Raw genomic sequence first — 17467 nt, forward strand, 5'->3', positions numbered from 1 at the left:
CTTTGTGTTTAGTATAGTGCAGAGTACACATTAGACATTCAATAAATATATTTTTAAATGGTTATTAAACTGTTAGGTTGTCTGCAATATGCTTCAAAAGATAGAACATCTTTTAAATTACCCTTGCAGATTGCTACATAATACCATTTTCTTGAAAGCAGAATTCAAGGCAAAGCTGGTCTGTCTTGGACTCATTACTAAAGCCTAAAATGTTCTCATTTTAAGGCACTAAGGCAATATTTCTAGTTATTTATGCAGCATCTATTGTATTTTCCTTCCTTATTAAAAATAATAGTAATAATACTTTTGTACAGGTTGCCTAACAGAAAACATTCAGCTTCCCAATTCCCTCAAACTCTGAGTAGATGTGAAATGAAGTTCAGGCCAGTGTATAAGTGGAAGTAGTAGGCAGAGAGGATTCCAGGAAAGCTTGTTAAATGAAGACTCTGCTGGGAGGTCTTACACCTTTTGACTTTTGCTCCTTTCCCCCAGGCAATGCTGCTTGCCTGCAATAATGATGACAGTGGAAAGATTGAGGCAGTTCACCAACCACCCTGCAAACATGAGGGAGGAAGCCACAAACTAAGGATATCAGAGAGTAAAGACAGAAGGAGTCTGGGTTCCTGATGCCGTCACAGAGTGGTCATCTAGCCCTGACCTAGTTCTAGACTGCCCGCTTACAGATCCCAAGTTATGTGTGACAAGTAGAATTATCATGGTGGCTGGGTTTTTATTATCTGCCATACAACACAATCCTCACTTTTATAGACACTTACTTACCATGCTGCCCTAAATCAGATTTTCCGAACAGTCGTCTTTGTTGTTCTTGTGAATGGGCTACTAGTACTGCTGAGGAAGAAGCATGCTGAAATAGAGTGACAGGAAGTAGGTGGATCCCAGAGACATAGTTTTTATCAGATCCCTTCCAATACCAGGAAAAGAGATGAGTCACTTAGCATTATAGCATCACTATTTTGTGGCCAGGAAAAAAAAAAAAAACCTGTAAGTTCTAAGGGGCAAAATAATCATCTTAAGGCTACACTTTTCCCACTTAATTTATCTGTCCCATACTTCAGTACTATAACTTTTCTGGAATGTCCTTTTCCTCTCTCTGTTTAAATCATAGTTTCCTAACCTCGTCATTAATGACATTTGGGGCTGGACAATCCTTTGTTGTGGGGTGAGGCGCTGTCCGTGCATTGTGAAATTTTACTAGCATTCCAGGTCTCTCTTCACTAGATACCAGTAGCACCCCACCCCCACTCTTCCCCATCATGACAACCAAAATTGTCTCTGGACATAATCGCTGTCCCTGGGAGCCAAGACCTCCCCTCCCCCGCCACCGTTAAGATCCATTGCACTAAACTTGTGTCAAAAATCACCCTGCTGTGCACCTGCATAGACTTCCAGCAACACTGCCTATGATCATCGGCAGTACTGCCTACCTATCTAGATCTCTGTGTTAAACTGTAAGTTCCCTGAAGACAGGGACTACATCTGACTCATCTTTGTGATCTCCCTGTTCATTGACCAAGCAGATATTAAAATGGTCCAGGAAACTAATGGGAATAGATTTCAGGAATCCTGGCTCCCTGATACCATGATTTTGACACTCACTGTTAAGAGACTCCTGTGTCCTGTGTCTTTGCTTGGTATCTTATTTTATAGGCACTCACACTGTAGTCAAGAGACAGATTCTAGCAGAAAAGTGCTACATGGCTTATTGTTATAAACACCAATTGGGTGGAAAAGGAGAGCAAAAATTGTAAGACAACTTTTTATAGTCTCACAAAGAGAAATGAAAAATTCTTAAATGATATGGGAAAGAGTGAAAAGCCAAAGTTTATATACACTATCTTTGTTTCCTTAATGGAATCACAGTTGTATTTTAGTCAGAAAGTGCTGTGTACACCCCTCACCCAGTTCCCTTTTCCCCTGATACTGTCCTTTTACATGACTGTGGTTCATTTGTCACAGCTAAGAAACTGACCTGAATGCACAGGGATTCATTACCCACGAGAAATGGATGAAGTCGTTTGGTTTGCTAGGACTAGTGATTCTAGTGCTTTTAATTTCATGAGTCTGTGTTTAAAGGCAGACGTTTTTGAACTCTTTGAGTAACAAGACACCAACCTGTGGGCAGGAAGTCCTCCTGGTGGTGCTGGCGGATGCTTCCTTCAATCCTGTGGGCTGCCCACCCCTTTCTGGAGGAGAGTTGCAACACTTCCTGAAGCTCATTTGTGTGTATTAGGGCTCTAAGAAATTCAATACTCCTTTGGCTTCTGCAAAACGCTGCTGTTCATTTGCTCAGTAAATTAAACAGAGCCTGAAAGGGCGCACACAGTAACAAAAGGAAAAGTTTTGTTTGAAAAGTGAAAAGATATGACATGACTCTCTTTTACAGTTGGCATTGACCCAGAGCAGTACATGGCTCAATGTTTGTTTTTGTATTTTTGAAGTACAGACTCTCCATTGTCGGTACGTTTATTGACACCAAGGTTCAAAGGTAGCAGGAGGAGCAAGTTTTATCTTACTTGAAAGACATTTCAGTGGGGCAGGCACCCTTCGTTAGTCCTGAGAAAATAAATACCAGTGTCAATGTGCTGGTTGTGAATTTTTTTTTTTGGGGGGGGGTTTAATAATTTTTATTTCATTTCTTATTTTTGGCTGCTCTGGGTCTTTGCTGCTTTGCGTACACTTTCTCTAGTTGCAGCGAGTAGGGGCTGCTCTTTGTTGTGCTGCACGGGCTTCTTATTTCAGTGGTGTCTCTTGTTGCAGAGCACAGGCTCTAGGCATCCAGGCTCAGTAGTTGTGGCACACAGGCTTAGTTCTTCCGAGGCCATGAGAAATCTTCCCGGACCAGGGATTGAACATCCATCTCGTAGCTGGACAGGCCTCTGTTCCTTGCTGGCTATTGGCCAGAGACTTCAGTTTCTCATGACACTGTGGCAGCTTTCTTACTCCAGGAAGATCTGAGAGAGTGATCTGGCAATGCAGGAGACACCGGTTCCATCCCTGGGTCGGGAGAAGGAAATGCAACCCACTCCAGTATTCTGGCCTGGGAAATCCCATGGACTGAGGAGCTTGGTGAGCTACCGTCCAAGGCATCGCAGAGTCGAACACGACTTAGGAACTATAACAAAAACCCTATAAAGTTACCACCTAACATTTCAGTTCTGTCTTGGAAGGGCATCTCATCTACCACAGGTCCCTATGACAAAAGCTGCAAAACATTTTGATGCATTAAAATGCTACCGGGCCCCCCAAGTTCCCCCAAACGTTCAAACAGGAGGTGGCTCTGCTACAGAAGGAAGCCAGGCTAGGACTGCGGGCGCCATTGGCGGACCCATCTCAAAATTTTTTTTAATAGACTTTTTTTGGGTATAATTTTAGATGGACAGAAAAGTTACAAGGCCAATAGAATTCCCTTATGCCACCCTCCCGCCCCACTCCCCTACACAAACGGTTCTAGTTTCCCGTAATGTTATCAGCCTTTTTAGGTGGCACAGTGAAAAAGAACCCACCTCCAATACAGGAGACACAAGAGACGTGGGTTCAATCCCTGGGTTGGAAGAGCCCCTGGAGTAGGAAATGGCAACCCACTCCTGTATTCTTGTCTGAAAAATTCTATGGACAAAGGAGTCTGGCAGACAGTCCATGGGGTTACAAAGACTTGGACACAACTGAGCACACACGCACACAATGTTTTCAACCTACACTGCCATTGTTATATTTGTCAAAATGCCAATACTGCCACAGTGCTATTAACTAAACTCTAGACCTTATTTGGATTTCAACTGTTTCTCCCTTACTTTCTGTTTTCTGTTCTAGAATCCTGCCTTGGTTTTGATTGCTTTGCTTTCGTATGGTATGTCTATTTTTGCAAAATGTTTCATGACTAATTTCGGTAAGTGATATTTATCTGTACAGCACTGGATTTACCTAAACTCAACCTTCCCAGACACATACATAAACCCTGAGGCTCTGATTCTAAAATAATAGCAACTGAATCCCTCCCAAGGTGAGATGGCCTTGCATTTAGGTGATGCTGTGAGTTTTATCCTGACCTGGCTCATAGGAGACTGAATTTCTTGAGAATGACCCAGGGACTTTCAATATTAAAAAAAAAAAAAGAATCCTCCTGTCTTTTATTTATATCTGACTTTGTACATCTAATATTCCTGTGGGGAAAGACAGCAAGCTGTACATTTTCTGTTCTCTCATAAACTTTTTTGAAAACATCTAGGATTTATGCAGCTCCAAGAATCAGCTGGGTAAAATATAGACCAAACTCTGGTTTGGAGAATAAAGGAAATATGAGAAGAGAAAAGCTTTGGGAGCGGAGGACAAGAATTACGATTGCCTCCGAGATATTGGAACAGAGACCATGCATCTTCCATTTCCAGACCCTATAAGGACGGTCCTGGCAACCTGGAGGCTGGATGCCTGGACTAGGGACAAATGGACATCGGGCAGGTTTTCAGCTCTGACACATACTACTTAGGTAACCTTGGACAAGTTACTTGACCTCTCTGAGCCTCAATTTCCCTATTAGGAAAATAAGAATCAAGTGTTGACCAAGATAATATGTTAAACACAGTCCGTGACACAGAGAAAGCATCACAATTAAGCATCACAATTCCTGTTAGGTATTACTCTCACCAAGGGTCATCCACCTTCACACCATGTGCCATTGCCACACTTTCCCTAGTTTCACACAATTCTCATCCTTTCTTCCATCTTTTGATATCTGGTAGCCAGGAGTTTTGACAGGTCCCAGACGGCCAAGTAGAGCAATGGTGGGTCCAAGTCTTTAAAATATGTCTGAATATAAAATTTGACCACTGGTTACATGCAGAAAAGTGCCCATGAAGGTGGACCATAGTGATGGATGAGATGTAGGAGAGGCATCATAGGGATGGACACCAGGTGAGTTTTCCCCAGCTTCACTCTCCGCCAGCAAGAGGACAAAAGGCCCACATGACCCCTGGGTGGGCTGGACCTGGCCACAGGCTGCCGACAACCAGTTCTGTCTGTATGACCTAGGACAACATTCCCAGCAGAGAGCTGTCAACATTGCCTCGGTACACAGACCTGTGACCTCTGGTGAGATTCCGGGGCGGGGCCTGGATGATGCCATACCTGGGGGGGTGGGGGGGCTCGTGGGAGTTGCTCTGCACAGAACAGCTGAGCAAGGCTGCAGGATCTGGGGAGGAAGAGGTTGGGATCTCCAGTTTTTTAAAAAGGGACCCTGTTGGGACTTTTCTGGCGGTCCAATGGTTAGGGCTCCGAGCTTTCACTGCTGAGGGCCTGGGTTCAATCGCTGGTCGGGGAACTAGGATCTCACAAGTCACAAGGCGCAGCCAGAAAAAAAAGTGGGGGGACCCTGTTGCTTCATACTAAACAGATTCATTTTGTGTTTGAAAATGAGTTGTATTTTCCAACCTAGAGTTCCAGAATTATAGAGTTTATTACAATCCTTAGGACCTACAACATGTTTCCTAAAAGCCCTTGTCATAGTCTGTGCCTGCATGGAAGCCAGAGGTGGGGGACTGACCGCCAAACTTGAACAGCCCGGGGTGGAGGTTAGTGTTTGGCTCTGCTGGGGGACCAGGAATACACCATGGATCTCTTCAAGAGCTTTCTTTTCATTGTTGTTGTCTGTTTTTAACTATTTATTTTTGGCTGTCCTGAGTCTTCCTTGCTGTGCGGGCTTTTCTCTAGTTTCTAAATGATCTCAGGGGCTATTCTCTGGTGGTGTGTGCGGGCGTCTCATGGTGGTAGCTTCAGCACGGGCTCAAGGGTGCTGGGGCTTCAGTAGTTGTGGCGCATGGACTCAGCCGTTGCAGCTCCTGGGCTCTGGGGCACAGGCTCAGGAGCTGTGACACACGGGCTTAGGAGCTCCTAGCATGTGGGATCTTTTCGGATCAGGGGTCCGAACTTGCGTCTCCTGCACTGGCAGGTGAATTCTTCACCACTGGGTCCCCTGGAAAGCCCTGTTGTTGTCTGTTTTTACTCGAAAAGACAGGGATGTGCATGAAAGCAACCTAACAGTGCCTGAGTGCCTGGAACACAGGCGTTTAGGTCCAGGCTCCGAAGCAAAGGCAGTCCAGTCTGAGCCCCTTCACTTCCCCAGGGCGGCCCTGCCTGGAATCTGAAGGAAACTGACATCATCAGAGATAACCCCCTGTTTGAGTTCTTCACGCCCACAAATAGCCTCCTCGGCACCAGATAACAGAATGCTGGTGACCGGAGTGCCCACCTGCCAGCCTCAGACCCCCACCCAGGGCAGCACCATCCGGGAACAGGCACCGCCACAGAAGGAATGAATGCAGGTTCTCCAGCATCCCAAAGCCACATGTCTGGGATCCTTTAGATTCACCTTCCAGTTGACCAGGTGACTTTACAAGTCGAAGGGCCTCTGAATCTGACTTTACTTTCCAGAGCTGAGAAACGGATAGAGAAGACAGCCGCCCTGGGCACAGCTTTGGATGAAAATAAAATTTCTCAGTTGAGGTGTTTCATTAGTGTCTTGAAAAATCAACTTTGTTCAGGCTTGCAGGAAGTGTGTTGTCTAAGTGTAACTTTAAACATTTGGGGTGCAGAAATTGAAAACAGTTTTCTAGAGGGACACTCCTAATCTTGATCAGCAAATGTCCCCCCACTCCTTCGGGGACCAGGACTAGAGGGAGGAGAACAGTTTGTACTGACTTGAGCTTCTCCTGAAAACTTCCATCCTTAACCTGTGCTCAACTATTTGCATTCAGTAGGTTTTTTTAAAATTTCTGTTCCCTGTGCAATGAACTGGTATTTCCAACATTATAATTAGAACCACAGTCAGAAAAACCTTTTTTTGGAGTCGGTCATTCATCCTGAGCGCTGCGCTGCCTTTATCTTCTCACTGGGAGCAGAATCTAGAAGCGGAGAGAGATACTAAGTGACTAATGTTGTATAACTGCAACCAGCCCTTAGGAGTGGGACTGAGGAGCAAGGGCCTAACTCCACAGGGCCATCAGGGAAGGCTTCCAGGAGGAGGTAATATTCATGAGGCCCTGAAGGATGAGCAGGAGTTTGTGCAGGATTTAGCTTTACTTTTCCCCCTGCTCCTTCTCCCTACTAGAGAAACTAGATGCCACCTGGCCCCTGAGTTACAGTCTCAAGAAAGCAGTAATAGTTCATTTGGGGCTAAAAAAGACCTGAAACTAACACAACATATATTCTACCTTCGACACCTGCTACCGTTCCTGAGGCTGAGTGGAAAAGAAGACCCTTCTGGATTTCAGTATACTTATTCCAACTCTCCTGAGACATCCTTTGTCTCTTTCTTACCCTCATCCTTAGCCTCCTTCAAGATTTCCTTGATATTTTCATTTTAACCAACAACTTTTCTTTAGAAATGGAGACAAGAAAGAGAGAAAGGATACCTTCCCATCCTCCCCACCCTTCCCCTGTTTGGCTTTCAATTCTGCACACTCACTCCCTCCCCAGTTCCTTACTCTGCTTCTCTCCTTAAAGGAGACGGAAGGGACTTTGGGGTATCTGAGTTCAGGGGGTGCTGTCCCTCCCCTGAGTCCCTTGGAGGAGTTATCTCTTGGGGTCAGGAGCCAGGTGGGAGCCTGGGGTTCTGGGATCTGCCTCTGTGCCCGCTCCCGCCACCCTCCCCCCACCCTGCAGCTTTCCTCACTTTGCACAATGAGGTTGTTGACCTTTTCCATTTCATCTTGTTTTTCCTCTGTACCCTCCTTGGCTTGGCAACCACAAATCAGCTCTTTCCTCCTTGGCATTTCTTATGTATATTCCATTGAAATTAAAAACTCAAGAGGAAGAGGCCCCACAGACCTTGAAATGTTCAGCCTGCCTTCTGGCCTTGGCCTCTGGCTCGACTGGTTCCACCTGCTCTCCTGGGAGAGTGGGCAGCTGATGAAACCCAGAGGCCCCGAGCCCTCCCTTCCAGCAAGCGCTCTTGTTTGCATATCCTGGTTGGAAAACAGGAACCGCTGGTTGGAGATCAATCAGGGAGGTGAAGTTACTGAATGAGTGGGTGAGTGAGCCGCAGGCAGCGGCCTTCCCGAGAAAGGCAGAATCTGCCGTCTCTTTTAACAGGTTAAAATCTTCCTTGTTGGGACCAGGAGGGTGGAAAAAAAATAAAATTAAATTAAATCTTCCTTGTTTGTTTGCTCTCTGCTTCTGAAAGTTTTCTTGGAACCCTGTTCCCAGAAGAAACCCAGTGATAGGAAATAAGGGTCACAAAGACCAAGAAACCTTGTTTGGGCCCTCCTAAGTCGCAAAGCTCCCTTTGTTTTCAAAGAAACCAGCATGAGGATGTGTGAAATAAGTCACTACTAGAACATGAGTGAACGGTTACAGGACGTGAGCCAGGCATGGTGCATAACTCCTAGCCTCTGCTCCCTTATCTCTGCAAGGTAGGAATCGGCTCTGTTTCTCAGAGGAGGAAGATCAGGCTCTAAGAGGGTAAGCTGAAGGTCACATGGTCGACCTGGGATTCAAAGCTGCATCCCTGTGAATTCAGAGGTTGTCCAGCTTTCTGGAGGTTGCACAGATGTAGAAAGGACCCAGGCCAGGCCCACTGCTTTTAGGACAAGATGCCTCTGAGGCAACCCCCGCCTTCAGCGATTTGCATGGTATGACACAGAAACTGAAAACTCAAGTCAAGGTGTCCGAAACCAGCAAAAGAAGGTTCCTTTCAGTCGCTGTTCCCGTCCCCTGGTGGGGGTATAGACTGGGTGACATTTACTGTGCAAACAGCAGGCTGGGAGCCAGGCAGAGCCCACACCCAGCTGAGTAAATAGTACCTGGAGGCCTCGAGGCTGGGCACCCAAGGTCCCCAGTGAGGCCACCCTTTGAGAGGCAAACAGGAAAAGGTGCCTGTGGGCTGGGAGCCGGGAGCCCGGAGCACTGGTCCTAGTGCTGCCTCTTGTACGTCTCTGTTCCTTACCTAGAAGTGGAAGAAGTCAACTTGGTGACACGGGAATCTGGCTGCAGCGGTCAGTTTGCCTTGGGCAGCGTGGATTGGTGGGTAGGCCTGCAGAGGGGAGAATCGAGCTGCCTGGGTTCAAGTATGAACTTCACCACTCACACACTCTGTGACCCCAGACAAGTCCTTAATTTTTCAGAGCCTCTGTTTTCCCATTACTCATCCAAGGATAATTATAGGACCCATCTCACAGGGGCTTTCAAGGAATCACAGTCAGAAGGCACAGTAGAATTCTAGAATATTCCATCATAGCCATGAGAGCCCTTTCCTTTGACTTTTTGTTGCTATTGTCAGGGACATTGAGATTCAATTCAAGCAAAAGTTAACAAACTTAAAAGAAGAGGGTTAACCTCTTAGAGTTCAAGCTTAGTTCAGTACTGGTATCTAGTTGGGAATTATTAGTGATTCCTTAATTCTGCAAACATTCAGTGAATGCTTGGAACCTGAAAAGGCTCTTTACTAGTTACCTGGATGATACAGAGATATTACCACATGGACCCTATCTGTCCAAGATCCCACTGTTCAAGAGGAGACGCACACAAATATCTATGACACAGAAGCAACCAGCAGTCCAGTGGTGAAGAATCAGCCTGTTAATGCAGGGGATGCAGGTTAGATCCCTGGTCCGGGAAGATCCCACGTGCCACTGGACAACAAAGAACTGGACACAACTGAGCGACCGAGACACTCTGTGCCAAGCATCATCTTCGGTATTAGGTGCTAAGCACATGATGGTGAACAAGAATCTGCTTAGAAAACATGAAAATTTTCCAGAAATCCCCTGCAAAGAAAGACTGAGCAAGAAGATCAATGGCAGAACATGCCCAGAAGTCAGAAACCATCCCCATGATGACCATTTTAGATGAATTCTAAGTAGATACTGCTTAGCAGGTGGTCACAATTCTCCCAAGCCGGCTGCTATTCTTATGTTTAAAACACCTGCTGCTGTTTCCAGGATGCTAACATTTACTTTGGTTTTTATGTCAATGCCTTTTGTACAGAGAGCCAGCTGTGGAGCTTTTCTTGTTTCAACATTGCCCCTGGACTGTGCTTTGTTGATAAGAAAATAAACACCACTTGCCAAGATAGCACTGGAGTAGGCTTTAAGACTGGTTGGAGCAGAAGCCTTCTCTCAAGAGGAAGAATAGGCTTTCTCTTCCTGGTTAGGAATGTTGTCCTTCTTCAAGGCTTGACCATCTGGAATGCCGTCCTTCTTCATGGGTTGATTGTCTGGCTTGATCTTCTGTCCTTCTGCTTTCTCTTCTTTGGCTCTCTTTTTAATAATCCCTCTCTACTTGTGGGAATTTTACCAGACGGTTGAGGATTGATGAGCCATAAAAAGTAAAGATTAGACAGAGAGCAGGTGATCAGTTGCCAGGTGCTGGAGGTGGCAAAGGACTGGAGAGTGAGAACTTGTTGGGGGCTGGGTCTCCTTGGGGGGTCTGCAGTTCCTAAATTTTTTGGCACCAGGGACCAGTTTTGTGGAAGACCATTTTTCCACAGTCTGGGAAGGGGATAGTTTCAGGATTTCAAGTGCATGACATTTATTGTGCACTTTATTTCTGTTAGTATTACATCAGCTCCACCTCAGATCATCAGGCATTAGATCCCGGAGGGTGCGGACCCCTGCTTTCAGTGGGGGGGTAATGAAAATGTTTTAGAATTTGATAGAGGTGGTGGTTTCACACCACGGTGAAATGTTCTAAATGCCATTTGATCACACACTTTAAAATGATGCTTTTTATGTTATGTGAACTTCACCCCACTCAAAAACAAAACAAAAGATTAAAAAGCCAGATACAAAGGAACATGATCTATATGAATCACTTCATCTGATGCTCAGGTACCAGCTCATCTGTGGTGACAGGAATCAGAACAGGGGTCATGTGCGGGGAGGAAAGGGCGTGATTGGAAAGACACACAAGGGAGCTTTCTGGAATGATGGAAATTGTCTACATCTTGTTTTTGGGCAGTTGTTACAGAAAATATACAACTGTCCAAAAGTAATGAATTGTACACTGAGATCTGTGCATTTTATTGATGTTAATATACCGCATTTAAAATTGCCAAAAAAGTTAATTAAAAAAAGGAAAGGTGGAGAATTCCTGGATTGTCTAGTGGTTAGGACTCCGAACTTTCACTAGTAAGGGTCCGAGTTCAATCCCTAGTTGAGGAACTAAGATTGTGAAAGCTTAGTGATGGGGCCAAAAAAATAAAGGTAGAGGAGACAGCAGTATTTTTTTTTTAATATCTATTTATTTATTTATTTGGCTGCACCAGGTCTTAGTTGCAGCTTATGAGATCTAGTTCCCTGCTCAGGGATCGAACCCTGGGCCCCTTGCATTGGGAATGCAGTATCTTAGCCACTGGACCACCAGGGAAATAACCCTGCCTCCGTCTCCAGCATTATTTGCTTTGACTGATTTGACACACATTCCTGGAGTCAGTTCATCCACTTTTCTTTTTCTTTTTTTTTAACTTCCCTGGGACCTGTCTTCCAAGGCCAGGGAACAGCTTTACCGTCCAGAAGAGGGCCCTCTTGGCCCTTCGGGAACCTGGAATCCGTTCTCTTCTGGGTCGCTCAGTCCTTTTGGACTTCTTGCCACCCCTTGGACTGTAGCATTCCTCTGTCCATGGGATTCTCCAGGCAAGAATACTGGAGTGGGTTGCCATTTCCTTCTCCAGGGAGTTCATCCACTTTTAAAGGTGATGCCTGGAAAAGCTGCTTGCTGGTATCTCATTGCTTGTTTTATGAATACGGTTTTTGGAGGGGAAGAGGTTGCATTATTACTCAGCTGTGGGCTTGTGGCCTGTGCGCACACACAGTTTCACTTCGGAGAACTTTATGTGCTTCAAGGTAACAGAGCCTGGTCCTGAGCACCACAGTAGCCTTCTCTGTAGAGGGGCTTTGACAAAGTGGTCACCAGCCTTGCTTTGCAGGAAGGTGCTCTGGGTTGGACCCTGCCTCAGCCAGATTGACTCTTGCCTCATCTATCTGCCCGGGCCAGTTGGTAACTGTGTGACTCTGGGCAACTTGCTTAACCTCTCAAGGCATGACTTCCTCCTAGGGTGAAAGCAGGGATGGTAACCACACCCCACCCCCAACCCCAGCAACACTGTCATGAGTACTGAGCTGGCTGATCCCAGAGTCCTGGACACGGAAGGGCATCAGAAACCACAGCTGTGTGAGTAGGATCGTCAGATACAGCATAGGATATGCAGTTACATTTGAATTTCAATAAAGAACAAATGATTTTTAGTATATTATTATTATGCACCAAACGTTGTATTTGCCCCTCCATCCCCCAAATTCACACACTGAAGCCCTAACCTGTATTTGGAAGAAGTAATTAAGGTTAAATGAGGTCAGATGAGAATTCCAGAAAAACATCTGCTTCATTGACTATGTTAAAGTATTTGACTGTGTGGACCACAACAAACTGTGGAAAATTCTTAAAGAGATGAGACTACCAGATCACCTTACCTGCCTGCCTCCTGAGAAGTCTGTATGCAGGTCAAGAAGCAACAGTTACAACCGGACATGGAACAATGGGCTGGTTCAAAATTAGGAAAGGAGTACGTCAAGGCTGTATACTGTCACCCTGCTTACTTAACTTATGTGCAGCGTGCATCATGGGAAATGCCGGGCTGGATGAAGCATAAGCTGGAATGAAGATTGCCAGGAGAAAAATCAATAACCTCAGATATGCAGATGACACCACCCTTATGGCAGAGAGCGAAGAGGAACTAAACAGCCCCTTGATGAAACTGAAAGAGGAGTGTGAAAAAACTGGCTTAAAACTCAACATTCTAAAATGAAGATCATGACATCCAATCCCATCACTTCTTGGCAAATAGATGGGGAAACAATGGAAACAGTGACAGACTTTATTTTCTTGGGCTCCAAAATCACTGCAGATGGAAACTGCAGCCATGAAATTAAAAGGAGGAAGAGAAGAAGAAAAGCTATGATCAACCTAGACAGCATATTAAAAAGCAGAGACATTATTTTGCCAATAAAGGTCCATCTAGTTAAAGCTATAGTTTTTCCAATAGTTATATATGGATGTGAGAGTTGGACCATAAAGAAAGCTGAACACGAAAGAACTGATGTTTTTGAATTGTTGGAGAACACTCTTGAGAGTCCCTTGGACTGCAAGGAGATCAAACCAGTCCATCCTAAAGGAAATCAGTCCTGAATATTCTTTGGAAGGATTGATGCCGAAGCTCCAGTACTTTGGCTGCCTGATGTGAAGAACTGACTCATTGGAAAAGACCCCGATGCTGGGAAAGATTGAAGGCAGGAGGAGAAGGGGACGACAGAGGATGAGATGGTTGGGTAGCATCACCAACTTGATAGACATGAGTTTGAGCAATCTCCTGGAGTTGGTGATGGACAGGGAAGCCTGGTATGCTGCAGTCCATGGGGTCGTAAAGAGTCGGACACAACTGAGCAACTGAACTGACTGACCAAGATCAGGTGAGAGGAGCCCTGATCCAATACAATTAGTGTCCCTAGAAGAAGAGATGCCAGCAAGCTCCTCTCTCTTCTCTCCCGGCCCTGTAAAGACACAGTGAGAAGGCTGCCATTGGCAAGCCAGGAAGAGAACTCTCACTAAAAAATGAATCAGCCAGGGACTTACTTCCCTGGGGGTCCAGTAGTTGGGAATCTGCCGTGCAATGCAGGGGACTCCGGTTTAAACGCTAGTTGGGAAACTAGGATCCCTTGTGCCATGAAGCATGCCCCCCCCCCCTTTTTTTTAATTAGAAGGGAAAAAGAGCTCACAAACACCAAGACAGGAGAGAGGGCTCTAGGCAGGGACAGTCTCCTCTACCTCCAGCTGTGTCTAACTCCTGGGACCAGCCTCTTTTCTTGCTGCCCTTCCCCTTCTGTGGTTATAGATTCCAGGTGTTGTATAGTCCTCCTGCCCACAACCCTAGAACGTTCTTACCCATCACTCCCCTGGTCTGTGGGGCTCTTCTCAGCATGGCTTCCCAGACTCACTGGTCCGGCTGACTTGCTCTCACGTGCTCATCTCAGCTTCCCAGCTGAACCTTACTCAACTCCTACTTCCCTAAACATGACACCTTGGGACTGTCCCTGTTTCTCCCCATTTGGAGCTCAGACTCCAATTACTCCACACACCCCAAAGCTGCAGATTAACTGTGCCCGGCCCAGCCCCCAAAGGACTGGCCCAGGAGGAACCCAGGATCCGCCTGCATGACCAAGAGGAAAGGCCACCTTGGGAGAATCCCCAATAGCTGTCTGTAGTCTCAGATTCCTCACGGGTAGCTTGGAAGGGATTATGCATGTGGTGAAGATTCAGGGCCGACAGTGATTAGAGCTGTGACCGTACAGAGTGGGCCTAAGGAGATAACTGGTTTTTATTTTTAATTGGAGGATAATTGCTTTACAATGTTGTGTTGGTTCCTACTGTACAACAACATGAATCAGCTGTAAGTATGTATATATCTCCTCCCCTCTTGAGCCTCCTTCCCGCTGGAAATTATTAGCCAAAGAAACTCTGAAGAAAACACCGGGAGACAGAAGCGGACTGACTTGGTGAGTGGTGGGCAGCAAGAGGCAGCTTAGACACCTGGAAGCAAGGCCAGCCTGGGTGAGGGGCTCACATTTTAACAGTTCTTATAAAAAAAAGAAAAAAATGTAGAGAACAATAGCTGTGTCCAAAGCTGGATGGTCTTCTACACCCATCCCTGTGGCTCTGATGCCTTTTAGCCACACCCAGAGACTCACCATCTTTAAGTGCAAAGCAAAAGCCAGCCCAGTTCCCTCTTCTTCCATTTCAGAACATCCCCAGGCCTACGCGGGTTCTTGTCGATCCCTTAGTTGTGCCTTGACCTGCAACTCTATACAAGACGTCTTCCTTTGGGGACTTCCCCGGTGGTTCAGTGGTTAAGCCCCTGTGCTCCCAAAGCCAGGGGCACGGGTTCAGTTCCTGGTTGGGGAACTATTAATAGATCCCACATGTTGCACTAAAACCTTGCACAGCCAAATAAATAAACTTTAAAAAAAGAAGATTTCTTGCCTTACTCACTGTCTCTAGAATCATCTCCTCACATCTTCCTACCTTCCTGATACTCCAGCTGTTTTTAACAACTGAGTCAATATTTCCCTTGGGAAATTCTTACTGATTCTCTGCACTTTCTCAACTTGATGATTCTTTTATCAACTTTTCATTTCACTATTTTAAAAAAAGCTTCTAAGTGTGGTGTTTATGTCTGTAACTTTCTTAGGTAGTGTAGCTTTTTTCAAGGGCCACTGCCTGGAGGGCTGAGAACCTTTATACCACATTAAGATGTTTGACCTGGATCCATTTTTGCTGAGAAGCTAGTACTTTACTGATCCCAGACTCTCTGAATACACAGTTTAGTAAGGTTTTTCTTTCTTTCTTTTTTTTTTTTTTGAAGTCAGCAGGTCGGTGGGCCGGGCTGGCGGAGGGGGCAGGATTTGCTCTGCAGCATGTGGGATCTTAGTTCCCTGACCAGGGATCAAACCCGAGCCCCCTGGGGTGGATGCGTGGAGTCCTAACCTCTAGTCCGCCAGGGAAGTCCCCCATTTTTTTTTTTAAAGTTATCCCGTGATAGGTCAATTTTGCCAAGAAAGTATATTGGCTAAGGAAAGGGTAACCATCTATTACCATCCCCCAAAGTAAGAAGGGCATGATTTCAGAGTAGAGGATGGTCTTTTAAATTTAGTGCACTGAGCTTTTTGGAAAAAATGCCTCCACATTCTGCATAGTTTTCTCATTTCTTTGCTTTTTCTGGAGTTTGGTCATCAGGAACTAAGAGGCTGAGGGAGAGGGCACGGACACCGTAAAGCGCTGCAGGGCCATCTAGTGGCCATTTGTCATCACTGCATGTGCAAGTGACAACTATTCCAATGATTGACTCCCACCCAGGGTTTCTGGCATGAGAATCAATCTTAGTCATTTTGTGGAATTTCTGAAATCTCACGTTACAAACATTCCTACAACCTTGCATGCAAAATTATTGCCTCGGTAGAAATCTTAGGACTGAATTTCCAGCATTTCAGTGGTGATTCAGAGCACTGCTACCCAAGTCAGACAGGCTTGGGTGAGAGTTGGCTGTCTGTGTGACTTTGGGCAAGTTACTGGAACTCTCTGACTCTCTGTGTCCTCTTGCACAATGGAGATAACAGTGGACAGGACTGTTCTGAAGACCCAGGAAAGTGTGCATGTCACGTCTTTGCCACTGTTTCTGACAAGTAAACCTTTGCTATTAATTTGTTCAGTGCTTACAGAAAGACAGCATCACCCAGGTGGGGACAGAAACCCACCCAACGGGCTCAAGGAAAAGGTTCACTATGAGGAACTCGAGCATTCTCTCAGAAATCCTTCACTTCCTCTCAGTAATGTTTTATAGTCGTTGTTGGTTGTTTTTTGTTTTTCTTATATATATATATATTTTCTTATATATATATATATATATATATATATATATATATATATATGTATGTATGTATATTTGGCTGTGCTGGACCTTCGTTGCTGCTCAGGCTTTTCTCGGAGAGTAGGGGCTACTCTCTAGTTGTGGTGTGTGGGCTTCTCCTGTTGTGGAGCACAGGCTCTGGGGGGCGCAGGCTTCAGTAGTTTTGGCACGTGGACTCAGCATTTGCGGCTCTCAGGCTCTAGAGCACAGGCTCCATAATTGTGGCACGTGGGCTTAGTTGCTCTGCGGCTTGTGAGATCTTCCCGGATCAGGGATAGAACTTGTGTCTTCTGCATTGGCAGGTAGATTCTTTACCACTGAGTCACCAAGGAAGCCCTGTGTTGTTGTGTTTTTTATTTTATTTAAATTAAAAAAATTATATTGGGGTGTAGTTGATTTACAATGTATTAGTTTCCGGTGTACAGCAGAGTGATTCTGTTATACATATGTCCATTCTTTTTGCAGATCTTTTTCCCATATAGGTTATTACAGAGTATTGAGTAGACATCCCAAGCTATATAGTAGGCTCTTATTTATCTATTTTATATATAGTAGTGTGTATATGTTAATTGTTTGCCTTTGTAATGACATTGTGTGGAACCTGATGTGAAGAACTGACTCACTGGAAAAGACCCCAATGCTGGGAAAGATTGAAAGCAGGAGGAGAAACAGACGACAGAGGATGAGATGGTTGGATGACATCACCGACTTGATGGACATGAGTTTGAGCAAGCTCCAGAAGCTGGTGATGGACAGGGAAGTCTGGTGTGCTGTAGTCCGTGGGGTCTCAAAGAGTCAGAGACGACAGAGCAACTGAACTGAACTGAGCTGAGCTACATATTTTAATTTTGATGCCCTTATACATGGTGCTTTTCTACATTTCACTTTAAAATTGTTGCTTTTGTGTAGAAATTCAGCTATTATATCAACCTTGTGTCTAGCAAACTTGCTAAATTAACTTCTTTATTTTACAGTTTATGTTTCATTCATTTGGGCTCTCTG

At 45.3% G+C, this 17467-nt stretch overlaps 2 long non-coding RNA genes across 2 annotated transcripts; one reads left to right on the forward strand and one right to left on the reverse strand.

Moving 5' to 3' along the window:
• On the forward strand, positions 1-8165 carry LOC139037822 (uncharacterized). The gene is made up of 2 exons (XR_011490746.1): positions 1-5106; positions 5485-8165. It is a non-coding gene; the product is annotated as an uncharacterized lncRNA (long non-coding RNA).
• LOC139037823 (uncharacterized) lies at positions 5675-7960 on the reverse strand. The gene is made up of 2 exons (XR_011490747.1): positions 7685-7960; positions 5675-6914 (listed from the first exon to the last, which is right to left on the reverse strand). It is a non-coding gene; the product is annotated as an uncharacterized lncRNA (long non-coding RNA).
• Positions 8166-17467: the final 9302 nt, after the last annotated feature.

This window comes from Odocoileus virginianus, chromosome 12 (genome assembly GCF_023699985.2).
Source record: "Odocoileus virginianus isolate 20LAN1187 ecotype Illinois chromosome 12, Ovbor_1.2, whole genome shotgun sequence".
Lineage (NCBI taxonomy): Eukaryota > Metazoa > Chordata > Mammalia > Artiodactyla > Cervidae > Odocoileus > Odocoileus virginianus.